The sequence below is a fragment of the Prionailurus viverrinus genome, chromosome C2 (genome assembly GCF_022837055.1).
Source record: "Prionailurus viverrinus isolate Anna chromosome C2, UM_Priviv_1.0, whole genome shotgun sequence".
NCBI classification, from domain to species: Eukaryota; Metazoa; Chordata; class Mammalia; order Carnivora; family Felidae; genus Prionailurus; species Prionailurus viverrinus.
In genome coordinates, this window is record NC_062569.1 from 68,197,115 (window position 1) to 68,222,558 (window position 25,444).

General features: G+C 33.8%; 1 protein-coding gene across 11 annotated transcripts in view; it reads left to right on the plus strand.

The window, feature by feature from the left end:
• The window catches only part of NAALADL2 (N-acetylated alpha-linked acidic dipeptidase like 2), a 1,352,594-nt gene that overhangs the window by 1,051,252 nt on the left and 275,898 nt on the right, over window positions 1-25,444 (plus strand). The window lies entirely within an intron of this gene.

Sequence of the window (25,444 nt, forward strand, 5' to 3'; positions counted from 1 at the left end):
TCAAGGAGCATTCAGTATAGAAATACATCTTTCAGCTCCCTTTGAGATAATCTTTCAGAGTGCTGTATCAACTGTCATGTGACATGTTTAGAAATTTCTCAACAGATCTTTTCATCATGTTGAAAAAGATTCTTATGGACATACTACTTCATTAAAAGTAGTTTATTTGTGGGGCGCCTGGGTGGCGCAGTCGGTTGGGCGTCCGACTTCAGCCAGGTCACGCTCTCGCGGTCCGTGAGTTCGAGCCCCGCGTCAGGCTCTGGGCTGATGGCTCAGAGCCTGGAGCCTGTTTCCGATTCTGTGTCTCCCTCTCTCTCTGCCCCTCCCCCGTTCATGCTCTGTCTCTCTCTGTCCCAAAAATAAATAAACGTTGAAAAAAAATTAAAAAAAAAAAAGTAGTTTATTTGTGTCAACATGTTCACTAACCTATTAGTTTTATTTGAAATTACTGATTTCTGGGGCACCTGGGTGGCTCAGTCAGTTGTATTCGACTCTTGATTTTGGCTCAGGTCATGATCTCACGGTTGGTGAGTTCGAGACCCGTGTCAGCTCTGCAACTGACAGAGCAAAGCGCGCTTGGGATTTTTTCCCTCCCTCTCTCTCTGCCCTCCCCTGTTCATTCTCTCTCTCTCTCTCTCTCTCTCTCTCTCTCTCTCTCTCTCTCTCAAAATAAATAAACTTAAAAAAGAAGAAATTATTGACTTTTATTTTTATTATTATTAATATTATTTATTATTTTTTTATTACTGACTCATCATTTACCTGGATGAGATTCTGAGATTTGTCTTAAGGAATTTTATGAGGTAAACATAAGAAGAGATTTAATATAACGTTTGAGATTGCCACTTGGTACTTTACTACTTGGTAATTTACTACTAGAAAATCTTCCAGCTTTTTCTAATTTCCTTAAGCATTTTATTAGGTGAAGGGAATTGAATTATATGTAAGCTTCTTCTCTGCTCATTCCAATAACAACTTTTGAACATGGACACACAATTTGTTTGAGTCTACTGCATTCAGGCATTGTTCCTTAAAATAAACATACCTGAACAAGAAATAAGAATTTTATAAACACACAAAATAAGTACTTGGGAAATAAGCTTTCCTAAGAAATGGTGCTAGCTGAGCAAAATACATATGGATCAAGTTGTTGCAGTATGTATGTATTCTCAACCACACTATATCCTAATAATTGCTTCTTATCCTATTGAAGATATGTACGGAAAATATTTGGAGAAATGCTGAAAAAATATAGTCATTCTTCAGATAGCATTCACATAGCAACTCATGTACCAGGCATGAATCAAATTTTATTGAAGTTTACATTTGACTTTTTGGCCTTTTTCTTTCACTGTCCTCTTATTTTCCTCTAGTCCCTATAAACCTCATCTTTCTAGGCTTCTTTATTAATCCTTTCCTCATCCTTCTATTTCTTTATCTTCCTTTCAAGGAAGTTTAACGATGAAGGGCCTAATGTGTCCCCTAACCTATCATTTAAATTTTTTCCTCACTTTTATTTGTTATTTTATAACTGCATTTGACCTCAATTCAGTCCTCTCTTCTTTTTAAAATCACCTCAAAGGAATGCATTTGTTCTTTCTAGACTAAGTCGCTGATGATCCTCACTTCAAACATAAGGGTCCTATATTAAGATCAATGGGCTACTAGTCTTGGGAATGTGCATTTGGGTGTTTGGAAGTCACAGCATTGACTCCTGAAAGCAGTGCAGACTTCTTTTGCTGAGAAGAATAGAAAGGAAAATTTGTATCATGGATGTGTCAGGTCCTGTACTGAGTACATGCTTATATATTATTAATTATTTCATCGTGTCCTCTAAATAATTCTACAAGCTTGAAATTTCAGATAGAGGAGGTACAATTTATTTAGTTTTGCAGCAAAGAGTTGCTGGTAATGAAATTAGACTGGCAGACATGTAAATTATAGCCCGGCTTCTTTCACACTTTAGAGCAGCTAGTCCTGGAAAGAGAGCAAAACTATGGCCAACGGGGTCCTTTAGTCAAACAGATGTATTGAGGAGCAAGATAGTTTAGCAGAAGGACTATTTCCCAGCCAAGTGCTTTATTTGGCAAGGGTGAAATTAAAAGGAAAATACAATACAGAAAAATGTCCTTTAACTGTAAATAGTGTATACAAGTGCACAGAGTAAAATGTTTCCTATTATTTTAAAAGTTTATCTGTAAAGAAAACCCAGTTAGAAAACAAATCAATCATTGGTTTCATAAAATATACATATTTATGAAAACACTTCAGTTTATTTGAATAGCATTATAATAGTCAATACTTTCAAATCACAAAAATGTCTCTTAAAAGACATAATTATTTGCAAAACCATGCAAGTAGCATAAATCATGTTTACAAGGTATATTTTAATCATCTTATATAACTGCTGCCATCACAGTGAAATGCCACTGTACTGCTATTTTGTACTCTAATTTAAGGATCCTATATTCTCAATTACTGTTGCTGTTTATTCTAAGAAAAATAAGAACATAAGTCAATTCACTTCTTTTAGTAAAGAAAGTAAATTATGTTTTGAGAATGTCAAAGTTATTCTTAAGATATTATAATACTGGTATAGGTTATAACACATCCAATAAACACAAAAATATACAGTGATATAGATGATTTTCACAGGCTGTGTGTGTGTGTGTGTGTGTGTGTGTGTGTGTGTGTGTGTTTGGTGTTGATTAGAAACAAAATTAATGAGGCCAAGGATTGATAAGAACTACAGTTAACAACTGAATTGTGAAAAGCAAATTACATTGTTTAAATTGCTAGCCTTAACCAGCAGCATAAATAATTTTTTCTTTGCTTTTTTGTCCTGTGGAGAGAGGAGGTAGAAAGGTTGGTTGTGTGACTCTTTTTAGATAACAGCTTCTGTTACTCTTATCAGTGATGCTCTTTGCCTATGTAGACTAGTTCTAAGTTGAAATACAACTACCCATCGCCTTAATGATTCCTGGCTTTCTGTCTTAGCTAAGAATGGAGAGACAGAAGCAATGTAGAAATCATAATTTTGATGTCTAATATATGTGTAGAAAGAATTATTCCAGCTTGACAGTTTATTGGTGATATCTGGTCAGTTGCTTAATGTCTACCAGCCTCAGTACGGTTTAGTATGTGAAATAGGGTTAAGAATAAAACTGTCAGCCTACTTCAAAAAAGTTATTGTGGTAATAAAGAGAGATTGTGTTTGTTAAAAGGTAAACTGAGACACGGTAAAAACTTTCAGAGTTTATTTGAGCAAAAAGTTGATTTGAATTGGGCAGCGCCAAACTGAAGTAGAAAAAAATGCCCATTCCATGGGTATGGGATGAGCACTAGGTATTATATGTAAGTGATGAATTCCTGAATTCTACTCCTAAAACCAATATTGCACTAAATTTAAATAAAAATTGGAAAATAAGAAAAATAGTGAAAAAGTTCCATCAATGGGAGCTAGGGGCAAGACTTTTACAGAGAAGTGGAAGCAAAGCAGGGAAATTATTTGATTGGCTGTGGCTTAAGTGGTTGTCTCCTTTGAGAAAGCTAGTTGGCTGCTCATGATTAGTTGTCTTTACATTTTGATTTCTTAACCTTGAGGCATTACAGGCTTAGGTTTTAGATTGCTCTGCAGTATGAAGGCATTAAAACCATCTCTGTCTAATGGGCTTTTGTTTAAATAATTTAACATGTCAAAAGCACTTTTAAAAATTGCAAAGCATGCAAATGTGTTTTTGTATAACAAGACCACATCAAATCAGACTCTGGTAAAATCAAAGGGTAATGGCATATTAGCTTTACCCTGCACCTCAGAATAGGGTGCCGGAACTTTAGCCTTCCCAGATGTCTTTCTTCTTGGAGGGCAGAGGCTAAGAAGGTTCTCCGAGGCTCATGGAGCCTACATCCCCAGCATGCACCTCTTACTTTCTGTTCCTCTTTATGCAGACTCACACATCAGTGACTTGGAGGACTTCTGCTACCCAAATGGCATTGCTCTTTATTCCTTCACCATTATTGGCTTCCTGAATGATAAATTTGGTGTGGCTTTCAAAGTTCATGCTATCCTTTGATCTCTAGCTTCGGCAGCTTTGAGACTGAGTATGGAGTTATACCCCCAGCCTTTGAGGCTATCATTATTAGATAGTTTCTCAAGAGGCCTTATTTACTCTCCATGATTCCTTAGACTGAAAACTCCTAGATGTGGCAAAAGTTGCCTTAGGGGCTGGTTTAGAAATAATGTGTCATAGAACAAGCGTAGACACAGCGTGTCTGACCTGGGGCATCTAACTCTCTCCCAGCTGTTAAAGCCCCAAAACAGTGGAGTCATCCTGCATTTCTCTCCTTATCTCACACTCTCCATCTACTCCGGTAGGAAATCCTGTTGGTTTTCTACCATCAACATATAACCAGAATCCGGGCACATCTCACTGCATTCTCTGTCTCTATTTTTGTGCCACCTAAGATGATTTCTGTAGCCTCCTAATGCTCACCTTGCTTCCATCTCTAACTTCAGCCCCCAATCGGTTCTCAAAATATCAGCCACAGTTATTCATTAAAAACCTAACTTACTCCACACTATGATCTGCTTCTCATTTCATTCTGGGTAAAAGCCAAAGTGCTGATAGTGGTCTAAAAAAAAGCCTTGTGAGATCTGATCTCTGACCTAACTAGTCCCATCGTTTACTACTCTCCCTTTGCTCACTGCTGCAGTCATGGTCTTTCACAGTGAGAATTTCCCTGTCTACCTAATTCAAATTTTCCACCCCAACCCTTCCAGATCACTACTGAGTTCCTTGTCTTGTACTATCATGGCACTTACAGCATTCTACATAGTGCACTTATTTATTGTGTGATTGATCAGTGTTTTCCCCGTAAAATGTAAGGCACATAAGGATATGGAAGAATGGTTGTGTTTTGCTTACTGATATTTTCCTGGGATTGAAAACAGTGCCTGGTACATAGTAAGTCCTCAAATAGTCATTTTACAAATGAATGAAGTGTAATTTTCTTTTTTTTCCCTTGTTTTTGGCCCGTCTGAGGTACTATTTAGAGAATTAAAAGCTGATTTTGTCTTCTCCTCCAAGTGCCTCTGTCCCAGATTTGATCATTTGTCCTCAGTGTATCCATAGAGCCTTTATATCAAGAGAATTCCTGGCAGCTCCCTTCTCTGACATACATAATAGCCTATGAAGTCCATAAAGATTAAGCTCCTTTCTGGAATCTAAACTGCATCTCATTACTAATTTGCAGAATTAGTTACACAGCATCTTCTTAAATAAATTTTAATATTTCTATAAACCACCTACTCTAAAGATACATTTAATTAAAAAGTTCACTTGGGAGTTGTATGTCTGTAGCAGAAAATGTGTCTAATCTAGATATGGTGAATAGTTTCTTGGAGAGGTACAGGATGCCTGGCACTCCTAGAATTGTTAGAAATATATGTTTTGGCATTATTTCCTTTACCCTTTATCTAAATAGTCTATCAAATACCTCTGTAGTCTGAGAAGGATTGGCATCAACTTAAGTAAAAGTGTTAATAGGCCAAACCAAAGCAAACACTACTGAAATGGAAATGCCAAAAAGAAAAGTGACATGATAAAACTGACACTATTGAAATGGAAAGCGGTTAATGTTTAATAGCATGAGTCCCTGAGATATCCACTTGTCAGAAAAACATTGCTCTTCACTGAAATACTTCAACTTTTGTTTAATTCTACATCAAAGATGTTTCTTTGAACCTTTGGCATAATTAATGATTTCTTTTGTTACTCTTTCAAATGAAATTGAACAAAGATTGCAGGCAGACATAGTATGAATTAGAAAACAAGCATGAATTAGTTTGGACTCCAAGACCTTTCTTCACACCAGTGTTGAATCTGCCTATAATCTAGAATATGTAGACAATATGAAGACTGGCTGTCCATTATTTATAATGGCCAATCTTTATGGAATATGCTAAATATTACTTAGTAGTTTCTGCACTAGTTATTTGATTTGACTGATGTATGTGTGTGTGTACATGCACATATACACACATCCGCATTCATGTATGTGTAGATAATTCAAAAAAATGATTATCCTTGAATATGAATCTAAAAAACTTCTCATAAAACCAGTAAGTTAATGAGTAATATTTCTCTCTCTCTCTCTCTCTCTCTCTCTCTCTCTCTCTCTCTCTTTCATGTGTTCTGATTTTACTTTCAAAGAGATCTTAGCCCAGAGAAACTGGGCCCCTGGTAAGATTAAATATTTACCTTTGAGACTGTGCTTAAGGCCATACTCTCCATGTCTTCTCCACAGAATTATATCTTTCTACTGCTAAAATATTGGAAATGAATACAGTAAAACAAATTTTATGACAATGTTTTTGTACTTAGACCGAATTACCTGCCAGGACATCTCTTACTTGAATAGAGAGAGCTGGGAGACTCAATCACATAGAATAACACTGCAGTTGGCTCTAAGCAGGATATATAATGAAGGACCATCTGAATTGCTGGTAACAATAGCTCTTAGCTTAGGAATAAAATGTTTAAGGGATTTCCTTGTGTATTTTCCCAAGGCTGTAGTGGATGGGAATTAAAAGACCAGGGTACTCATCCTAGCACCTAGACGAAAAATCACAACTTAAAAATAATTTTTTTTAGGTTCATTTATTTACTTTGAGAGAGAACACAAGTGGAGGAGGGGCAGAAAGAGAGGGAGAGAGAGAGAATCCCAAGCAGGCTCTGCATTGACAGTGAGCCCATGAGAGTCTCAAATCCTCAAATTGCGAGATCATGACCTGAACCAAAATCAAGAATCAGATGCTTAAATGACTGAGCCATCCAGATGTCCCAAAAAATTACAACTTCTGTATTTATATTATCACTGAGGAGGGATGAAAATTATATTTATTAAAGTGATTTGATTTTGTAAAAAAAATCTTTAAATTGAGTTTAACAATTCTAATAAAATTAAGATTGGCATAAAAAGATATTACACAAATATTTAGAAAAAATATATTAAGGGAATATTTTGACAAGTCACTGAGGTCATGGTATTACAAAAAGAAAAAAAATTACCCCTCCTATCTCAAGGAAGAATAGGTTATAGTTAAAGAAAAAACTATGTATACTCCGTTTCTTGGGCTAAGATTCTCTTTGAAAGTAAAATCAGAACACATGAGAGAAAGAAAGAGAGAGAGAGACAGAGACAGAGAGAGAAATATTGCCCATTAACTTACTGGTTTTATGAGAAGTTTTTTCGATTCATATTCAAGGATAATCATTTTTTGAATTATCTACACATAGATACACATGGAAACTAAGTCACATATATTTGTTCACATAGACCAATTAAGTGAAAATAGTTAAACTGGCATATAATAGTCACAGACATCTATAGATATGGAGCCTGTGTTTATTATCCATATTCCAGAAGATTAGATAGGGGAAAAAATCAGAGATGAACAAGGAAGGCAGAAGTTACCTTAAGTAATTCTAATTTAAAGCACAAGTTCCTAAAATAGCTGTTAGTCTGTGAGATTTAAAAAGCTGGACAATACAGGATAGAACTTTTCATTTCTGGATCACTGATCTGGATCCAGCAGATGTCATGTCATCAGGGACCAAAAGTCATTACCATTGTGTCTTGTATGAAATGAGGTAATTCTCATAGTTTTTTTTTCTAATAATAGAAATAGCTATGCATACTATGACTTATTAGAAGTAATCTGGGTATGGAAATTGAAGAAAAATAATGAGGGTAGACAGAATAAACCAGTCAAACCAGTCTTCTATTCTTTTCCAACATCAAATAGAACATTTATTTTATAAATAGAACATTGTTCCTTATGAAACTATCATAAGACAATGTGATAGTCTCTAAATTATGTCATAGACAATTGTCATTTTTGCCTTTTATCCATTACTCCTGTTTTAGGGACTTAACACCCATCTTTGGCTAGTCTGACATCCCCTTCCATTCTCAGCTGGATGCTGTGTGTGGGCTGGCCCTGACCCTCACCTCTAGAGGTGGGCCCTGGTTGATTTGATCCAGTGACCCTAACCTATTTCTGTGCCCACAGTAATGAGTTCATAGATGGACACATTATACAAACAGATCCAATGAGGCAGTGAGGAATGGACTGCCTTTGAGGAAACAGGAACTTTTTCTCTTTCCTGTGGAGCCCACTGGGGAAGACTACCTTTCTTTCCCTTAATAATGTGTGGTGACACTGTTACAGTCATTTTACTATCATAATAAAGAAGCAAGGAGTTATTAGTGTGGAGTCTGAGAGTAAGGACAGAGAGTGGCAGAGAAGTCAGAGAGAGGGGAATCAGATCCTCGATGATAATGTTTAAGTTGCTGGATCAATTCTTGCCTATTTTTAGACTTTCAGTTAAGAAAGTGATAAATTCCTTTCATTGTTTCAGTTGGATCTTTTTTTCCCACATGAAACATAAATAATTTATATGGAGAGTGCTATCAGAAACAGCATGGTAACTCTAATATACCTTAAATATGACAGTGAATGAACTGAAAACAATGTGATGGAGGTCAATGGGTATCCCTGCTTTCCCACCAAACAGGGAGGTAGGCAGTCCTTGTTATATCAAAGCTGAATAGGTGGATAAAGCATCACCTTGTATTTAGGGATTCAAACCAGGACTTCACAGATAAGATACTTGGTAGAGAATATTTTCAGTATGTTGTTATGTGGTGACTATATCTTATAGCATTCAGAATGTTTATTTGACATAGGGACAGCATTACTCTGAAAGTACAGTTGAGCATAAAAATGAACAGACTTTTTGAAAGGACTTGAATTCTTTTTCAGCAACAGCATTTTGACCAATCTGTCCAAGATCTGAGAACATTTCATAGCTGTGACTGCCCAGTACTCCAGAAATGCCATAGTTCTTTCTCTTGTCCCTTCCCATTTACTCTGGAAGCTCCTGATAGTTTTCCAGTCAATTTCTTTTTACTGAAATTAACCAGAGTATATTTTTGTTACTTGTGGGCTAAGAAATATAATTAATTAAATGCATTTCACACATTAATTATTCACACATCAGCTTTCTTAATCTAAATTATTTTAAAAATATCTTTTAAATACCCCCTTATATATACGCAATTAAATTCATCCTTATTTTAAAAGAATTATTAACTTCAAAAGTTATATAATTCTTATTGCTAATATATTATTTTCCCCAAACCATTTTTGTCTTATTAGTGTGATGTCATTTTTACCTCCAAACTAATTTACTTCCTGGTTTACTTGCAAAGCCTCCATATGACCTCCATTACAATTGGAAGGTGCTTGATTATCCATCCATTTCAACCCCCATTTAATGAAGAAGTTTAGAGAACTTGAGGCCTATGGTCTCACAGTTAATGATTGTCATTGACTTCTAGGATCAAAAACACTGTATTTCTACTTTCCTACATGGGTGAGGTTAAACACTTTTTGGAGAAAGAAACACTCCCTGGGATCAATTATTTTATTAGCAAAGGAAGAAATATTGGACAGGCAAGTGAACTTGCAACTCAGTTCGATAGAATATTATTTGTTATGTTGGAACCACAAAGTTAATAAATGCCAGTGTATTCATAGGAAAAAGAGTTAAATTTGTCTCTGAAAATGTTTCTTTAAAAGAGTCAGCTTATATCAGTGAATATATTCATTGAATACTTATCATGCAACAGGTAAATAAGTTGTAGTTTTGGCTTCAAAGTGGAGGAAATGGGTTGATTTCATTTTAATAAAAATGGAAATTCCAGAAAGGAGACTAAAAATCTCCTTTAATTCAAACTTTCATGTTTGGTTTTTTTTTTTTGTGAATAGAATAAGAGAGTATCATGCCTGGTTAATAAAAATTTCTCCCTCCAATATGAAATTAGTGTTCTTCCTTGTATAAGGAAAAAAGGAATTAACATTCACCAGGTCGAATTCTATTCAGTGGAAATTTTGAAAAGATTAAAAAGAGGAATATTTTTCTCACTTATTATTTTTAACTCTCCTATTGTTATTGAAATCTGTTACTTCTTTGCGGAAGGTACTGCTCCATGCTTTTCAGTGACTAATGTGACCACATATTTTGGTGACTCATTTGGAAAACTGGTATTTCTTCTCAATTTTACCTGGTTTTTTTTTCCTCCCACTAATAATCTGTATGGAGAAATATATAAGGCATGTTTTATCCTTTGAATATATCCATCCCTTAATATAGAGAAACACACAGAAGACCAGTTCTATGAAATAATACTTAGAGTAGGCTATACCTCATTATCCTTTCTTTCCTCAGACATATAAAAATAGAAATTTCAAATATTTTGAACTAAGATTACAAATTTATAATTCCTTATTGCTATTTAGAGATTATTTAGTAATCAACAGTTTAACAAAATAGTCGTTGACTTATAATGCTATATATCACAGTTTGAGAAACTGTACTCATTTTAGCTTAGGTAGTTGGTTTGTAGTAAAAACTTATATACATACATATACAAACAAACATATATTACTATTATATATATAAATATAATATATATTAATATATATAACTCGTTTCATATATGAACTCATTAATATATAATAACTCATTTTAGCTTAGGTAATCAGTTTATAAAAAGTTCTTTACATACATATACAAATAAACATATATTACTATTATATATATAATATATATAAATATAATATATAATAATTTATACATCCTGAGTGAGCAAAAAAGAAAAAACAGTTTATGCAAGATTCCTACATGGATTTTAAAAATAGTGGTCTGACTGTAGAGCAGGAACCAGAAAACTTTCTCTAAAGGGTCACATAGTAAATATTTTAGGCTTTGTGGGCCTTATAGCCTCTGTAACTCTATTGTATATTGCCAAGAAAGCAGCCATAGACAATAATAAAAGAATAAACTTTATTTACAAAAATAGGTGGTAGGCTATTTGGCATGCTGGCTGTAGTTTGCTGACTCCTGCTTTGGAATGTGAAGATTTTTTTTTCCTTGAAGGTATCAATTTATAAGAGCATAAATAATAACCAAAAATTAACACAAGGTTGTAGGCATTATTTTTAAATTTCTGGAATAGAAGCCTATTCTTAAATGTAGGAATTCTGTCTTGCCAATACATTTGATAAAGTATGGTCCTCTCCAACCAGGACTTGGGAGTGTCTAAAGAAACTGCTACCTGCTAGTGCTCAACACCAATTTCTGTCTGAAATACTAGTGATTATGTACACTACCATTGTCTACCTGCTAGAAAAACAGTTGAAAGGACACAGAAGATACAATTCTAAGTCATGGTTCATTAAAGAGGAAAAATAATCTATAATAAGCATGTAATGGTCTAGGAAGATGATTGGAGCAAAGCTATTCCATTGCCTTCTCAAAGGAGGATTTTTAAACTGGAAATAGAACAAATATTATCTCTTACACAATGAGAAGGTTACCTGAAAAAGGATAATTCATGTGGAACTCAGAATTTTTCTTGGTGAATAACAGAATTCTTCACATTAATTTCTTTAAACACTCTGAAACTGTTAAGGTACGCTTCAAATCCTGATCCAAAAGTTATCAAAGTATTTAATATCATCCAAGAAAATGGTGGTAGGAGACATTTCTGCATTGCATAAGAAATTGATAATTTCTGAAAGTGATTCTGCTTCTAAGATTTCAGACTTGTTGAAAATATCCTGCTATTAGCACACTCATACAATGAAGAAATATTACCAATTGCATGTCTCTGGCTCTTAACCTTCATAAGGTTGCAATAGTAAGAGATGCACACTTAAAACAAACCTGTATCCAAACAATGTGAACTTTTTTATATCAAAATTACTAACAGTAATTGAAAAGAAACGTTGGTACACTCTGTCAGAATAGTGTTTTGTTTTGTTTTTCCTATCAATGTTTTAGCTATTATATTCTTTGCCACATTAATTTTTTTTTTCAACGTTTATTTATTTTTGGGACAGAGAGAGACAGAGCATGAACGGGGGAGGGGCAGAGAGAGAGGGAGACACAGAATCGGAAACAGGCTCCAGGCTCCGAGCCATCAGCCCAGAGCCGGACGCGGGGCCCGAACTCACGGACCGCGAGATGGTGACCTGGCTGAAGTCGGACGCCCAACCGACTGTGCCACCCAGGCGCCCCTTAATTTTTTTTTTAATTTTTTATTGTTTATTTTTGAGAGCAAGACAGAGCACAAGTGGGAGAGGGGCAGACAGAGTGAGGGAGACAAAGAATCCGAAGCAGACTTAAGGCTCCAAGCTGTCAGCACAGAGCCCAACGCGCGGCTCAAACCCATGAACCATGAGATCATGACTTGAGCCGAAGCCAGACGCTTAACCAACTGAGCCACCCAGGTGTCCCTGCCACATTACAAATTTATTTTTTTTGTTTTCAAGGAGAAAACTTACCTATTCACAGAAATGTGTCAAAGATCTGATTCTGTCTCCCCCTCCCTCTCTCTGACATATACACTCTAAATAAAAATGAGTTTTAATTAGAAAGATGATGCTTGAGTCAGCCCATGGTTACATTATTCCAATTTTATTACTTGGACTTGCCAAAAATGTGGGGACACAAAATTTTCTCCTCTGATTTGGGTGGTATGTTTAGACAAAGGAATATTGAGGGAAATTATTGGCAATCCCATTATGTGACACTGACAATTTTATTTTTGATATAGAAAGAATGTGACAAAATCAAACTATTGGAAAATATTTTAGTCTAAATGTAATAGAAGTAACCATAAAGGACACCATTAACTCATCTTGCTCTAGATAATGAGATGAAATTAAGAATAATAAAATTAAGCCTAATGATGGAGAAAATATTTCCCTATGCCCTTAGAAATAAAACCTTAATTAGCTGGAATTTTGGAGTACGAAGTGTTCTGGTAATTTAATTTTCTGAATAATTGAAAGTAAACACAAAATCCTTTAACACATACCCATTTTGTTGCAGAATTCCTAAAATGACTAAGTGTTATCTCTTGCCTTAGTAAGTATAAATTACTGAAAATAATTTAGTTTTATGGCCCTTGAAGGTCATTTCAGAAAATTATCTCTCCTTTCTCTAAACTCATTTTATTGGAAACTTTTATGTGGCATTGATCGCAATCTGCCTTGTGATGTGTGTGGTATTTCTTCTGCCAGTCTATAAATGTCTTGAGGCTAGAGACCATGTCTTTTTCTTCATTTAGCCCCATAATAGGCAACACAATACCTCATATGTAATACATGCTCAATAAATATCGAATTGGATCATTATGAATTTCAATTATGACTTTGTGATATTATAGATTCAGAAATTGCCTCTTGCTTATCAGAACATGTCAGAAATAATAATGGTTAATTACAGACTCTGGCTAATCAAAATCTGATTTTGGATGTGCTTCATTAAGTCATGACCATATCATAAGTTCTAAGGCAATTAAAATAACATGTCATAGATAATGTCCAGGAGCCAATAAAAGATATCATTTGTTAATCTGCCACCATGTACTACTCAAGAAGAAAGAAAAGTCTTTATTTGTTGGTTTGGTTATTTTACATAAGAAATACCTGTTAAAATATGCATTAGGAACTCAAATAAACGTAGTGAAGAAAATAATTCTACCACCCAAACTATTAAAAGATTAGTGTCTAAATTGTTAGATTATTTATTCAGATTGCTATATCTCTTTGTATTTATATTAACATCTTCCTATATTATATAATACATTACCTTACAAAATATATCTTTTTAGTTTTAAATATTTAAACTTTTCACTAATACAGTTCATTATGATCATTTTTGATAAATGAACTAGATCCAAGCCTATAGGTATATAATGTATTATTTAAGCAACTTTCTATTTCTGTATATTTACTTATTTCTAATTTTCATTTTCATAAACATTCTCATGTATAAATCACTATAAATGTCATCTACCCCCCAGAGTAAAATTTTTATTAGAAGAATGGCTAGTAAAAGGTATGTAGCTACTTAAGACTTTGGATATATATTGTCTTCCTGAAAGACATAATAATTTATCATTTGCCCATAAAATTGTAAGAGTGTATGTTTCCCAAAACCTTTGATCAAATTCAGTAGTATCCTATTTGATCAATTCGTAGTATGCAATATCTCTTTGTTCTAAATGCCCCTCTTTGATCATTAGTTAATTTGAAGTTCCTTCCATTTTCCTTGTATCTAGTTTGTATTTCATCTTTGGCAAACTTTGTTTCCCCATTTTGCTTTTAGTGTATTTGTCTTATATACTTGTATATAAAGCTTATTAAACTTTTATCTTGTTTGTATGTTACTGTTTTTCTTCATTTGAAGTACGTAAGTTTTAAATTTTTAGGTAGTTGAGCTTTCTAACTTTTTCCTTTATAAGATTCTAACCTTAGGATTAAGTTTTGTAAACCTTTTTCACTGTCTGATGTTTAAAATTCATTGCAGGGGTGCCTGGGTGGCTCAGTTGGTTAAACATCTGACTCTTGATTTCAGCTCAAGTCATGATCTCACAGGTTTGTGGGATCCAGCCATGTGTCAGGCTCTGCGCTGAGAGTGTGGAGCCTGCTTTGGAGTCTCTCTCCCTCTCTCTTTGCCCCTCCTCCACTCGCACGCATGCACTCTCTCTCACTCTCTCTCTCAAAAATAATAAATAAACATTAAATTAATAAAATAAAACTTATTCCAAATGTATATTTTTAGATATTTTATCATTTCATTTCTATGAAATTTGTTTTGCTGAATTATAGAATTCTTTTCCATTTGGCCATTATATTGATTAGCTGTAGACAAGGCACTCTAAGCTTACTACAGTATAAAGATGCTTATAGAGCAAAATTCCCTGTGTGGCGGACCATGCCATCTACTGTGCCATACATGGGTTACCTGAGTAGCCAGAGAGAGCCTCCTGCTGTCAGTATCTATAGTCTAGTTTCCAGCTGTAGGCAACCACCAACATGTATGGTAGTGATCCAAATATCACTTCTTTAACGTGTGCCATAATATTGAAAATGATTAGAAATCACCTTGACTATACAACATAATCAAAATAATTTTTAAATGAATATACTACCAAAAAAAAAAATCAGAAATGATGTCTTTGGTGTTTTCTGACCTCAGCAAGGTTACCCATGACTTAGAATAGGTTCATCACACAAGATTATATTTGGACCTATGATAAAGCTATGTAATAGTTACAAAAGTACAAGTATCAGACTTGTACTGCAACGTGTTTCCTGCAGACAGTATAATATGAATTTTTCAAAAGAATTTCCAGAATAAAATTTTCACTTGAGCTTTGAAATGAGAAAATGCTGCCTCTTAATGTAGAATAATACTGTTTATCTCCTACAGTTGAACTCTACATCAAAAGTTTTTGCTTCCACAACTCCTTTTAGTTCAGCATGATTGGCCTCAATTGCTGCTCATTCTTTAGTATATGGAATAGTCAATCAGGTGGCTCTGAAATGTGCTAAAATGAAGCCCTTGAAGTTGAATTTGCAGGTTTGAGAAACAGGATACTTTTCACCTGCATTCTCACTTTTTACCATTGTCCTTAAAGTGTCTTAGAAAGAAAAGGAGACATTAAGACATATGGAGTATAAAATGCTGATCAGGTAAGATGGTAAATGTCATACCCACATAATGAACGATGATTGTGAATGTTTGATCGTTGTGCCAACATACCAGTACCTTCGGCAGGGAAGGAGTATTCTGAGGGAAGCCTAGGTACCGGCTGTATTACCATAATTCCAAGCATTCAAAGAATGGCCAAATTTAAACATGAATGTGAATTATAAAAGCACACATATGAATATCCACATGTGTTCATACATAGTCATTAATTATATATGTTCATCGTACTTAAATATCTGAGTGGATACATATACATATAAGTATATTGCTGTATTAAATGTTATACTACTTTTAAATAATGCCTTTAAAAGGAATTATGGTATGGTAAGAAGACCATCTAATCTCCTTTATTTTCATAATTAAAGATTAATTTTTCATCTACATGACTAGTATTTTGAACATGTGAATCTTTCTTTGAGTGTATATACGTTTATAAATGTGAATAAATGTTGTGTGCACTTAAATGATAACAGTAGGGCCATGGGACTATTGATGATTTATTTCCTATTTCAGTCTTTATTTTTTCCGTTTTAGGAGTAAAAACATTAATTTTATAATCAGAAAACACAATGAAGCTATTTTCATTGTATTAATTTTTTTTTTAAAAAAAGGTCTGTTCTTTCTAGCAGCCTCACATTTGTGTTATTTGGATTCAATTTCCTTTAAAAACAAGACCAAAGTATTCAGAAATCTAACAAAACAGAGATCGTCTAATGTTATCAGAATGTAATCCACCCTTAGAGAAACATACTGGGTGAAGCATTCATCTATGAGACACTTTGACCATTTTCTGCTCAAGATCATCAAGCTCTCAGTTCTCACATTACACCAGTTCACAAGAAACCAAAGCAGCTTAATCATTTAAATTTGCCCTGTATAGTATTTATTTTATTTTATTTTATTTTATTTTATTTTATCTTATTTTTTATTTATTATTTAAAAAATCAATTTAAACATCATGCACATGAAAGCTGCATAACTTAACCAAGAGAGAACACAGGACACTTAACTTTGGTCTCTGTAGCATTTCCCTTAGAAAACATTATATCTGTGTCTTACCACAGTGACTAATAAATGTAATAGTCACCAGTATATCAAATGCAATTGTTTTTCAGTCTACTAGTACAGATATTGTCATTATGTTGCTTTGCATCTTTTATTGGAAGCTCCATGACAAATTATTGTCAAAAATTGCAGATTATTTGTGATGCAGACAAATAATAAATAGATAAATAGGTACACACACGGAGTGAAAATTGTACAATCTATTGAGTTTTCCTCATTTTCCTAGGGGCTAGGAAGCCCAGATGTAAATTTTTAGAGTAAGTATGATTAGCAAGATGGATATCCTGGTATTATTTCTTCCATTCTCATTTTACATAACAAAACACTTTTTAAAAAGTTTTGTCAAAAGTATTATATACTTCTTACAGACAAACTTACAAAAAATAAAAATTATTTATAATTCCATTACTTTGGAAATTATCTTGTTTAGTTCAAATACGTATATAAATGTGTATTTTGCTTTTCATAAATCTTTTACATACTATACATAGTGTTTACTAACCTGATTTTTCACTTAATATATTAAATATTTCCCCATGCTATTAATTTGCATTCTGTAATTGGTAATAAATGCATATTTTAGAGTATTTAAACCATTTTAATTCTATTACTTTGGGCAATAAACATCCTTATGTATGTGTCTTTCTTTATCTATCAGCTGATTTCTATCATTAGAATGGTAGAGTAACTCTGACTTTTCAGTTTTAGGCATTTAATACATTGTAAGCTTTTAAAATAAGTCTGTAGCTTTAGAAGATTCAGGTAATTATAAATTCCTTCTTTGACTCTGGTTCCTAGTGAGACTTACTGAATTCCAACAGCTCTGTGATCACTCACAGGCCAGAGGTGAATGGAAGGTAAGTTTCATTTCTAGGTACCAGCATTGACGCAGAATTCAACATAGGTTTAGTATATTCCAACTCCAAGAATACTTTTTTCACCATAGAAAGAACACATAGGAAGAATGTTCCAAATTGGTATTACTGAGAGCAGAGAAATGGGACTAAGCTCACTCAGCCATACCCACCACATGACAGTCTTTAATGACTAGAATCCCTCCTTAAGTACCATGGACCTATCATCTACTGGCCTTTGTTGTCAGGTATCACAGGCCTTCCTACCATACATCTGTGGTTTCTTCTCACCTTAGATTTTTGAGGTCATTAAGTGTAATAGATTCCTTTTTGTTGTTCTGCCTCTTCCATGGCAGGAGGCTTTTCATGTGCCACAAATATTATTGCTGGAAATGTATAGCTTACTTTCTCAAAGCCTTTATTTTGTCAGGATTTGCAATATTTTATCTCCTGAATTCTTCTGTCATCCTACTTCAATCTGGAACAATTCCTGACGGAGCCTGCTGCATAGTCTCATCTTGAGATTTTTTATTGCTGCTCTTCTGTAATAGATCCTCTGTACAAGCAGTATCATATCTTTTTAAATCTTAGTTTATTTCTGTATCTTGCTGGAACACAACTAAGAGTAGCTTCGAAAGAAACGAAGTGTATATGATAAATTTAATGAATTCCTGAATGTCTAAACATTTTTTTAATTTCGTTCCTTCCTGTAATTACTAGATTTTGTATACAGTCTAGCTTGAAAATTATATTCAGTCAAAATTTTGAAGACTTTTTTTCATTTGGATTTTAGTGATGCTGTTTAGAATACAGGGTCATTCAGATTGTTTTTCTATTAACTGTATTTTTTTTCTTTTGATATCTTGTAGCATGTTTGCCCCTGGTGGTTTTATTATTGTTTGCTTGTTTGTTTTTGGTTTTTGAGAGAGAGAGAGCTAATGGGGAGGAGGGGCAGAGGGAGAGAGAGAGAGAGAGACAGAGAGAGAGAGAGAGAGAGAGAGAGAGAGAGAGAATCTTAAGTGCCATGACTGAGCATGGAGCCTGATGTGGGGCTTGATCCCAAGACCCTGGGATCATGAGCTGAAATCAAGAGTGAGGCACTCAACTGATGAAGCCACCCAGGCACCACATCCCTGGTGTTCTTATAAGTATTGCTTCATGAGGATTACTTCTGCAAATATTGGATGAGACAACTGCAATGCCCTTTTAGGCATGTCCTTCATTTCTGGTAAATTTCTGTGTAAATTTTGAATCTTTTTTTCTATTTCCTTTGTTCTTTTTATCTGAAATCCCTCCTGGTTGACTCTGAAAGACCTGGGATGTTTCTCTCATTCCCATTTTTTTTTTCGTATTTACCATCTCTATGTCATTTATTAAAAAAAAAATCTAATTTCTGGGAGATAACCTCTCTTTAAGAACTTCTTTTGAAATTTTTTATGTTTATTTCTTCTGATTGTTTCTTTTTCATAGTGTACTCTCCTGTCTCTCTCTCTCTGTCTCTCTTCTCTCTTTTAAATCAGAGACAGTATCTTTTTAGTTGTTGTTCTTTGATCCGTCTAAAGATATTGATTAGCTTTTTTGATGTCTTCTGGTCCATACAGTATTGGTGTTTTCTACAGTTCCTATTTTTTTTTCTGTTTATGTCAATCTTTCTTTATCGTGTTTCAGTTTTTCCTCATGTGTCTGGAAAGTTTTATCATTAAAATTTAAGACAGAGACTCACCCTATCCTGTACTGTGCCTGGTATCTACGAGTGCCAAGCCCTTATGTGTGTTCCATTCATCTAGAGAGCAAACATCTAGCCTTCTGAAAGATGGGAACCTAAATGTTGACATTTTCAGTATGGGAGGAGACTAAGACTAGCCTGAGCAGAGACTCTCCATGTACAGATTTTCAACGTATTTCTATTTTCCAGAGCATGCCTCAGTCTCAACTTGTGCTGTACTAGAATTCACTTCCTGAGTGTATCTGTGTTTCTGTTTGGTTAATTCAATCTCTTTGCATGTATCCTCTCTAAACACACTTTGTTGTCATTTTGTTTCCTCAGTTAAATTATTGACTACTTATTTTTCTATTTTTTATATCTTCTGTTAATGTCTCCTTTTGTTTTCTCTGTGTCTTTTAAAATCCTTAATAGTTTTTATTATTTCTTTTTCATCTTAGTTGTGTCTCAGGAGGGATGAGACAAAATGTGTTTAGCCTGCCATATTTTTGAAGAAAATGGTTTTATGTTACTTTTAGTCACCAAAATTTGTCAGTGTACTGAATTGATATTACTGGCAATTGATATTGTAATTGATATTAGATGATATTAGATATAGTACATATTACATCTCCCAATTATGTGTTTAACTTATGACTCATCAACTTCTCTCTGTAAATGAATTAACCTAATCCATTCCTCCCTTTATTCAAGTGACATCTGTTGTGATGGGGCAAAACATGTTTGACACCAATTTCCACCCATAGGAAGCTTATGTCATAGTCATTAATATGAGAAAATGCAAATAAATCATAGATGAATTTTTAAAAATAAAACCAAGATGCAATCTGATTAAATGCCAAAATAAATAGATGATAGCAAACTAGATCACACCAGAAACCTTGACTTGTCTGAGTCTACAGATTAAAGGTCTTTTGAATTTATAGCTGATTGAGGTTCTGGCAAATTTAAGACTTGTCTTATAAATTACTAATACTTGTGATATTACATCTTCTAATTTGTATCATTTTCTTACATTACAAAGTTATAGCAAACATTTATTTTTTTTCTATTTTTGATATTTTCTCTATCCATGTATTTTTCTACATAATCATGTATATGAAATTATTATCTTACTATTATAATTAACTTAATCTCCTTTCAAATTGGATATATGCCAATTTCATCTTTGAATTTCCCACTCCACACTGCCTTTAGGGGAATACCTAACAATATTTATTGAACACTTAGTATGTGCCAAATACGTGACTAAGTACTTTTTATGAACTATATAAATTAATCCTTCCTTCAACTCTGTCAGGAAAATTCTATTATAACTTTGCTTTATAGATGAGAAATTTAAAACTCAAAATTTAAGTAACCAGCTCAAGATCACACACCCTATACAAATAGGGGACAAGCCAGATAGTTTGTTTTGAGAGTCCTATTCTTTTTTTTTTTTTTTAATTTTTTTTTCAACGTTTATTTATTTTTGGGACAGAGAGAGACAGAGCATGAATGGGGGAGGGGCATAGAGAGAGGGAGACACAGAATCGGAAACAGGCTCCAGGCTCTGAGCCATCAGCCCAGAGCCTGACGCAGGGCTCGAACTCGTGGACCACGAGATCGTGACCTGGCTGAAGTCGGACGCTTAACCGACTGTGCCACCCAGGCGCCCCTAGAGTCCTATTCTTAATTAATATATTAAATACTTCCTTGCACAAAGCAGGCACAAAATAAATATCTGGTGGACAGATGAATGAAATTCTTACTAATGTAGTTTTTATCCTTAGGTATTTTGTACATTTTCAGAATTTACTTTCTACAAAATTTGTAATAGTTTGATGCTTACTAAGGGTTAAAAATCTTCCACAATCTATTCTTCATTCATATTGATTTGCAGTCATTTGTATAAAATTCTGTTTCATATCATCTTTGGAGGTTTGTTTATTTGTTTGCAAATTATAGATGCTTGTGAAATAGTTTCAGGATAGACAGTGGCCATTAAATTATATGGTTAGAGAAAATGACTGATAATGGATAGTTTATTTAAATGCCTATTCTAAATTCCCAAGTCTAGTATGTTTTCTTTTTTTTTTTGCTTTTAAGTGGATTTTTTCGAAATAGCTATTTATTATATTATAAAGATGATGCTCAAAATACTATTTTAATTACAAAGTATAATCTTATATTTTAAAATGGATTTGCGATATAAATAAGTATTACAACCATAGTATATCCTAGAATCAGACAGTCTGAGTATAAGGCACATTTAGTACTAAGTATAGTGCCTCTCACACAGAAAGCATTCAATTAATGTATGCACATGATATTAGTGTGAATATGATATTTATAAAGTGGTAGGAGGGACGTACTTTTCAAACAATTGACCTTTTTAGCATTTATTTGAGATAGGAAATTTTATCATAAGCTGACAATCTATCGTAGTCTGCACAATTTACACATTATTGAATTCTTTTGAAATTTTTGACATATCATGTACAAATCATTTGTTAGATGCTAGGGACTTGGAAGTATTAAGAACATGAAAATTTGTATACTCCTTTCTATTTTAACTCTGCTAGAATTATAGAGATAAACACAGGCTAAAAGTATGATAAAATAGAGAGAAAAAAAAAACCAGTCTTAACCATGGCTTTGTTTCCCTGACTTTATGTCAGAATCCTAAAAAGGATCTCCAGTTTCTGGAATTCTTTATTCTAGAGGGAGAAAATAGATTGAGTATTCAATAATTTGAAATCAATTTCTGATTATTGCTATTAACTGGCTACATATATTTAAGTGTAATTTTTCAGACATTCAATGTCTTCACCTTTAAAATGAGAAATTATGGCTGAGTGGTTTTTAAAAACATTTCTGATTGTGGCCAAAATGAACAAATCATGAGACTATAGATGCTGGAGAGGATGTGGAGAAACGGGAACCCTCTTGCACTGTTGGTGGGAATGCAAATTGGTGCAGCCGCTCTGGAAAGCAGTGTGGAGGATCCTCAGAATATTAAAAATAGACCTACCCTATGACCCAGCAATAACACTTCTAGGAATTTATCCAAGGGATACAGGAGTACTGATGCATAGGGGCACTTGTACCCCAATGTTTATAGCAGCACTCTCAACAATAGCCAAATTATGGAAAGAGCCTAAATGTCCATCAACTGATGAATGGATAAAGAAATTGTGGTTTATATACACAATGGAATACTACGTGGCAATGAGAAAGAATGAAATATGGCCCTTTGTAGCAACGTGGATGGAACTGGAGAGTGTGATGCTAAGTGAAATAAGCCATACAGAGAAAGACAGATACCATATGGTTTCACTCTTATGTGAATCCTGAGAAACTTAACAGAAACCCATGGGGGAGGGGAAGGAAAAAAAAGAGGTTAGAGTGGGAGAGAACCAAAGTATAAGAGACTCTTAAAAACTGAGAACAAACTGAGGGTTGATGTGGGGTGGGAGGGAGGGGAGGGTGGGTGATGGGTATTGAAGAGGGCATCTTTTGGGATGAGCACTGGGTGTTGTATGGAAACCAACTTGACAATAAATTTCATATACTGAAAAAAAATAAAAATAAAAAAATAAAAACATTTCTGATTTAAAATACTAGCTCATAAACATAACCTCTAGTAGAACTATCCCTGTTTCCTTAGTTTTGTCTTAGTCCAAATAATGTTCATAAGCTCTTCAATTTCTTCTCACTAGTGATTAGCAACTCTAAATATATTCTCCAGTAGTATATACTATAACATTATTTTAGATCATCAGAAGAACATCTACATTATAAATATCAAGGAGCTAAAACTTTCACTTGTTTTTTTACATAAATATTTTAACATTTATATCAAGTTAGTCTGGCTGAAATTAGATACCATTAAAAAAGGAAAAAGAAAACTAACCCACTTTTTCTTCACATCTAAATTTCATGAGGGTCGTGGTTTGAGAGAATAAAATATGTTCCCTGGAACATTATGATATATGTGAAAACAGTTATTTACGAATTCTATAAAGTGTAGCAAAATTGATGGGTTGGCTTTCAAGTATAAATAAATGCAAGCTTGCTAGCTTCTTTTTTTCCCCTTTTCTTTCTTTCTTGTTTAACTTTATAATATTGAGGTTTATCCACATCTTCAGGACTTGATTTTTTTAAGGTTAAAAAAAAGGTAAAGCTGTGATCTGAGAAACTTAGGATGCATTAAATTCAATTCTCTTTTATTTTTTGAATATTCTATGGATCTTATATACAATGAATTTCTTCTACTTGCTATTAATTGGAATAGCAGAGATTTTATACTGAAGGTATCACATTCAAACATTTTAAAATGGCACTTCTTCCCTGAGATAAATGACTATACATAATTTCAAAGTCAGTTTTTTAATGACTAGTTTAGCATGTCACTAGTGTCAAAATTTTAGTTCTGAAACTGAGAATCTGAATATCAGAGCTTCATTATCCCACTGGAAATAAGATTTAGGACTTTTAAATAACATAGTAGTTAAAAAATATAGTATCTTGCCTTCTTCACTTTTCTTAGTAACTTCTCTTTTACTCTGTCCTACATCAAAGTAGAAATTTGTCTTTTCATGAAATAAGATCTTATCTCGGTTTTATAAGTACATCCATTTCATTGGTTCAGAAGCATGACTTTCTACCTAAACTATCCTAGTCTGTCACCTATATATGTGATTTTGCTATATATGATAGGTTGAGCACTCTTTAAAATGTAATTTTCTAATATATAATCTTCAATAATGTAGTATATCTTGATTGATTATATGGAGAGAAAAGTATATATCAGGTTAATTTAAATATAAGTATTTTGTAATCTCCTTAGAATTATTGGAGGTTATTCTCTAAGAAATACCAGAGTTAGAGAATACCTTCCTAATTCATTCTCAGTTAGCTACTAATAAGTTTGTCTGGATTAACTTTAATCAGTTTTTCTAATATCTTTTTGTACTGTATAGAGGTGAGTTAAAATAATTCTAAAAATCTACTTGAATTTACGTCATAACTATAGAACTTTACATATTTGTATGTGAAAACATATTAAGAATCTTAAAAACTACTTTTAGTGTCATTTTAAGTGAAGATACTAAATTTACACTGTCATAAGATAAAGGGAAAAAAAGACTGAGATATAGTTATAAGAAGCATTTCTGGTCTTAGGAATAAAGATACTGGGTACCTGGATGACTCGGTTGATTAAGCTTCTGACTCTTGATCTCAGGGTTGTGAGTTCAAGCCCTGTATTGGGCTCGGCACTGGGTGTGAAGCCTACTTAAAAAATAAGAAGAAGAAAGAAAGCTATCAATATATAAATATAAGTTTTCAAGAGGTTTTCCCCTATGCTATAAACATCATAGGGAAGAAAGGTAAGCATCACCCCTAACAGAATACTTGATAAAGTGAAACAAGAATGTTTAATGTGATTTCCCGCATTTTGCTTTTACAATATTTTTCTTCGTGGGAAAATTGCTTAGATCCAGTCTATATCAACTCCTCCTGATGGCTTTGGAATAGGATGTAGTATGTATGTATGGCTTTTTCATCTGAAAATAAACTCAGTTTCAGATCAGTATTATATTTCTTCTTTTTTTTTTAATGTTTATTTATTTTTGAGAGACAAAGGGAGTTAGAGCACGAGTGGGGAAGGTGCAGAGAGAGAGGGAGACACAGAATCCGAAGCAGGCTCCAGGCTCTCAGCTGTCAGCACAGAGCCTGATGTGGGGCTTGAACTCAGGAATCATGAGATCATGACCTGAGTGGAAGTCAGGCACCCCTGATCAGTATTATATTTCATGTGTGGTAGAGTGAAAAGAGCCTTGGACTTGCAACGAGAAAATTAGGTTTGACTTCCAGCTCCATCATTATTGACTATCATTTTTGACAAATTGCTTAGTCTCATGAAAGTCTGTTTCTTTATAAAAGTCTTTTTATAATATGTATATTACATGTTTATTACACAGATTTGACTAGACAAGGTATCAGGGAAACCTGTCACAAATAATTACAACATACCAGGCCTCAGAAATTTTAATTTCCTTTCACTTTTCACTGTTGAATTTGAATGCCAGTGATGAAACTTTTATTTTTGGAACTTGACCATATTCTGTTTACAGGGATTTCACTAATTCCCTTACAAAGGCTTGTGTTCTAATTCTTAAATG